Source organism: Ictidomys tridecemlineatus, chromosome 7 (assembly GCF_052094955.1).
Source record: "Ictidomys tridecemlineatus isolate mIctTri1 chromosome 7, mIctTri1.hap1, whole genome shotgun sequence".
NCBI lineage: Eukaryota > Metazoa > Chordata > Mammalia > Rodentia > Sciuridae > Ictidomys > Ictidomys tridecemlineatus.
The window spans coordinates 125,519,184-125,525,183 of NC_135483.1; positions in this window are offsets into that span (position 1 = coordinate 125,519,184).

Sequence of the window (6,000 nt, forward strand, 5' to 3'; positions counted from 1 at the left end):
AGGTGAAGAATTGCACCAAATAGTAAAATTTTGTTGAACAGACCATTTTGTTTACTTTAAGTTTTCTTTATTGATAGCAATATAATCACTCTTGTTTTTATTTGTTCAGTGTTTGCATATGTCTTTTCCTTCCTTTTACATTGGGCCTCTCTATAACTTCATATTGAAAGTGAGTTTTGCATAGATAGTATATTTTGGGGGTCTCACTTAAAATCCATTCAGTTAATTGTTTTTTCAAAAATTAAATACATGTTTTTTTAAGTGATCACAGAAACATCAAAACTATATATAATTATGGGATGCCATATGATGCTTAGATTGCTATCTTTTAATTGATTTTTTTAAAATTAGTGCTTTATAGTTATAAATAGTAGTTGGGTTCATCACAACAAACTTATAAATGTATCCATTTTTGTGTACTGTTCTCACTCCCAAACCTATTCTCCTGACTTCCTTTCATTCATCTATTTATTCATATTTTATTTGTTCTTTCTGCTTATGCATAAGGTAAGGTTCCCTGTGGTATATTTACATATGCACATAACATGATTTTTTAAAAATTTATTCTGCATTGACTCCCCTTACCTGTCCCTTCACTCTGACTCTTGATCTTCTTCTTCTTCTACATTACTGATCTTCCCTTTATCTTTATGTTATCCTATTCTTTCTTCTCCCTTTTATTAATTGTATTCTAGCTTCCCCATATGAAAAAAAAAACATTAAATCTTAGAATTTCTGAACATGGCATATTTCACTTAGTATGATGTTCTCCATTTTCATCCTTTTACCAGAAAATGCCATAAAGTTATAGGTTTATGGGTATTGATCTTATATCCTATTACGTTGCTGAATTCATTTATTAACTATAGAAGTCTTCTGGTGGATTTTTTTGGTATTCTATATATAGGATCACATCATTAGAAAACAGAGGTTGTTTGCTTTCTTCTTTTCTTATTTGTATTCCTCTGATTTCCTTTTCTTGCCTGATTGCTCTGGCTATTATTTTTAGGGCTATGTTAAATAGAAGTGGTGAGACTGTAAAGCCTTATCTTTTTCCTAATTTTTGCCAATTCGTATTATGTTGGCTTTGAGTTCTTAATAACTGGCCCTTATGATGTTGATGTAAGTTCCTTCAATTACTTGCTGCTCCAGCATTTTTAACATAAGCAATGCTGGCTTTTATCAAAGGCCTTTCTGCATCCATTGATACTTTCATGTAATTATTGTCCTTAATTCTGTTTAAGTGGCAAATTACATTTATTGATTTTGTATGTTGAACCAATCTTACATCCCTGGAATGAAATTCACTTGATCATGGTGCATTATCCTTTTGATTTTTTTTAACTGCAGTTTTTGAGTATTTTACAAAGGATTTTTGCATCTATGTTCATCAGGGTAATTGTTGGGTACTTTTTTTCTTTGACCCATAATTGTCTGATTTGATATTTTCAATTGCATTAATTTTGGCTCTGATATTAGTTATTTCCTCTTTTCTACTCTTTTGGAGTTTCTTCTTTTACTAAAGTCTTGAGGTGAAATGTAAGCTTATTTATTTGGGATCTCTCTATTTTGTTTTTAATGTAGGATCTCAGTGCTATAATTTTTCCTTTTAGAACTTATTTTATACTATCTTAAAGATTTTGATGTGTTGTATCTAGGTTCCCATTCATTTTTAATAATTTCTTGATTTTTAATCATGTCGGAACCGCCCTCCGACAGAGGTTGAGGAGAATCACTAGACCAGCTAGTGAGTGTCTCCGGGCTGAGCGAGAGGGTGAGTGTTGCGACCCGGCCCGCCACCCTGCCTGGCAAAAATCACACCGAGTCGGGAGTTGAGTCAGCCAGATGGCGCAGCAACTCAGTTTATTGTGGAGGGAGAGGACTTACATAGAGAGAGGAGAAGGGAGGTGGGGGAAAAGGCAAGGGCCAATCAGAGATCGGAGTGTCCCCCAGGTTGGGGTAGCCTAGGCACCCCAGTTACAGAAACAGAGCACCGTTACCCTAGTTACAGAAACAATACCCCATTAGGTATGTGTGCCCCGTTGCTGGGGAGTTATTCTTTATGTTTATGGAAGCCATATCTTGGGGCCGTTCAGGCACATATATGGAAGCCATTTCTCAAGCTCTAACTGTCAGGTACATGGAGAATCACAAAACCAGAATCACAAGACTGGAGATTTCCCAACAGTGGTTTTTCTTCCTCTTTCCCAGCTATTGCATTTCCGTGGTTAGCAGAGGTCCCAACATACTCTCATATCTTCTTTGATTCAGTCTTCATGAAAAAGAGTATTATTCAATCTCCATATGGTTATGTGGTTTCTATTATTTGTCTTGTTGATTTCTAATTTCATTACATGATGGTTTTGTAGAATACATGGGATTATATTGTGTTTTTTTGTATTTATTAAGATTTTCTTTGTGGCCTAGATGATGGCCTATGTTGGAAAATGTTCCATGTGCTACTGAGAAGAAGGTAAATTCAGCTGTTTTGGTGTGAAATATTCTGTACATGCTTGGTAGGCCCATTTGGTTTATCATATTATTTTGGTTAGAGTATCTTTATTGATTTTATTTTGAATACTGCTCTATTGGTGATAAGTGTGTACTGAAATCACCCAAAATTATTATTTTGTGGTCTATTTGGGATAACATCATAAAGTTTTTTTTTAAAATATACTTTGATATGCTGACATTTGGGGCAAAAAAAAAATGTTTACTATATTTAGATCTTCCTGTTGGATTGTTCTGTTTACTGGGATGTAGTGGCCTTCTTTGTTTCTTCTGATTAATTTGTTCTTTAAATCTGCTTTTTCATATATGAACATAGCTACTCCTGCTTGTTTTCTTGATCCATATACATAGAATCATGGAATATTGTTTTCCATTCTTTAACCTTCAACCTGAGAGTGTCTTTGCCTTTAAGATAAGTCTCTTGTAAATAGCATATAGTGAAATATTGGGGTTTTTTTGATCCATTCTGCTAATTTGTGTCTTTTACAAATTGAGTTGAGACCATTAACATTTGCTGTTAGTATGGATATGTGTTTGTGGTTCCTGAAATTTTGATTTTTTGCTTTATTTAATCCTGTCTTAATTCTCACTCGGTGAGTTATTATTCTTCTATTGAATTTCTTCTGTTTAATGACTTTGAGAATTGTTTTTTAGCTCCTCTATGTGCAGTTATCTTTGAGTATTCTTTGTGATGCTCATGAATTCTTTTAGTATTTAGGTATTATAAATTCTTTTACTTTATTCTTATTAAAGAAAGTTTTTATTTCCCACTTGAATTTGAAACTGTGCTTGGTTGGTTATAGTAACTTTGGAGGGCAGTTTTATCTTTAAAGCTTGGAATATCTCATTCCAGAATTCCTTCTTTGATTTTGGGTTGTGAAGTGAGAAACCAGAAGGAAGCATCATTAGTTTGACTATAAATATGACCTGATGTTTCTTTCTTGATGCTTTTAATATTCTTTCCTCCCTTATTTTGCATGGTAAGCATTTTGATTATGATGTGTCTTGGAGAGGTTCTATCATTTGAATAAATCTATTTGGGGTCCTGTAAGACTCTTGTATGTGAATGTCTCATTTTTCATATGGGAATCTTTATTTAACTATCTCATTGAAAATATTCTTTATACCTTTAGCTTATATCACTATGTTCTCTATCTAATCTGTTAGTTATAGTCTCAAGTAAATTTTAAATTTTATTTATTGTATTATTTCTAGGAGTTTGATTGTTTTTTTCCACACTATTTATTTCTTTATTATAATCTTTCTCTGAGATTTTTTTCCACATCATTATTAATGGGATCCTTTTTGGGGGGATTGTGAATATTGGGGGAAAATTTGGTTTTGGGCTTTTCCATCAATTGAGATAAATACTCTTCCTCTTATTTGTGCATGTTGTTTTGTATGATTATCTTAGGTGTTCTGGTACATTTTCTGTTTTTGATATATGAGTAAATGCCATGGGTGGGACCTGAGGTCCCCCTCTCTAATTGTTCTTCCATGGATCCTTGTTGTAACGTCTTTTTTTTTTTTACCTAAATTCTATGAGTTACAGTGATTTCAGGTATCATATGGAGTAGACTGTATGTGAACTGAGATTCAGTGTTGCTTGTTTGGGATGTGAGCATTTCTCAGATGCCTGGTTTCTACTCTGAGAGCTTGAGATGACTCAATCTCCTTTCAGCCTCTCTTGGAGGGGAGAGAGCCAGGAGTGGTACTAATGTCATCAATGTACCTCTTTGTTAGAAATATCTGATTTCTACTTTGACATCTATAAAAATAATTGCCACCCATATAGGTATGGTGGACTAAGCATTTAATAAGAATACCAACAATAAAAAAACACAAACTATATCAGAAGTTTGATAGCAGATGTCTTCTATGTTGTCTAGAATATTAGACATACCAAATTGAATGAGTCAGGAATTATATGGTCTAAACTTTAGTTATGTTTTTTATCTCTTTTATTCTTTGATGAAAGTGTTGCTGAAAATTAAGTGTCATTAATTTGTGTGTGGATCAAGGTGTACTGTCTTCTTTTTTTTAAATTTCAGCACCAAAATTTTTATTCTGTGAACTTTTAGTAATCCTGTAGTTTCCCAGCACCTCACAGAATAGGGTAAAATAAACCATAATAACAACTATTGCAAACAACACACAGCATTAAATATTCAGTTCATACTATGATATCTTCAACATTAATTACCACAAATAAACAGGAATGGTGGGGTCAGCAATTGTCAATAATAAAAACAATAACCATGAACTAAATCTGGCTTTAAAGCAAAGAGAAGGTGTCAACTATGACATCCACAGCAGCAATGATAGCAACAGCATTAATGGTGGGGACAGGAGTTATATAAACCAATTATTTCTAAAAAATGGTAAAAATACATCAAATTAGGAGAGGAAGGTAGAAAAGAGTTTACAGTTTCAAAATGTGAACAGAGAATGAAGAAGTGATGTAGCAGATGATGTTTATAAGGGAAGGCGAAAATATGAAAAGCAAAATAATGGGAGAGAGAAAAATAGAATTTGGCCATTATCATGAGAAGGGAAAAGAGAAATAGAAAGAATAAATACAGACAAATGAAAACAATACAATACAAAACCAATGCATTCACACACACACACACACACACACACACACACACAGATTCTTAATGAAAAATGAAGGAGGACTGGGACTGTAGCTCAGTGGAAGAGCACTTGTTTAGCATGTGTGAAGCTGAAGCACTAGGTTTGATCCTCAGCACCACATAAAAATAAACAATAAAATAAAGGCATTCTGTCCATATACATCCACAAAAATAATTTTTTAAAAAAGAAAAGAAAAATGAAGGAAACATTTCTAATGAGGTGGCTAAAATGGTTGACCAGAATGAATGGTTACTGTCTATACACAACTGGGTTCCTTTCCATTTTCTTTTGAGCTAAGTACTGATAGAGAAAGGACTGTGGATTCTTAACCCCTAGGTGATATTATGTTGCTCTTTGAGCTGCCAGTTGGACAGGCTTAAGACTGAAGCTGATTGAAACGAATCTCAGCTTCCCTTCTCACCAGTATGAAGTGGGATGAATTAGGAAGTACTCTCAGTTGGAGTTTTGCCCTTTCAAATCAGATTGATGAGCTTCCAGGGTGGGGCTGCTGCAGAGTTCTAAGAGTGAAGTTCCAGTGGGTGGAGTTTTGGACTAGTAAGGCCTCATAGGCTTTGATGAATGGTGTCTGATTTGGAGAGATTAAATCTAGCAATCCCTAGGGCCTGGCAGTTGCCCATCTCTGAATGGAGTCTGGATCTCTGGAGCCTTCCAAGAATTCCAGTCATGAGGCTAGGGTGTCAATCCTCCACACACTCTGCTGCCCCCCAAACAGCATTCCCAGGTGTACTTCCTGAGTGTATTCATACCTGTCTACTCACACTCCTGACCTGCCACAGGAAGAAGCCCTTTAGGCTCTTTGCCCTGCTAACTCAGATATCCAAAGATGGTCCT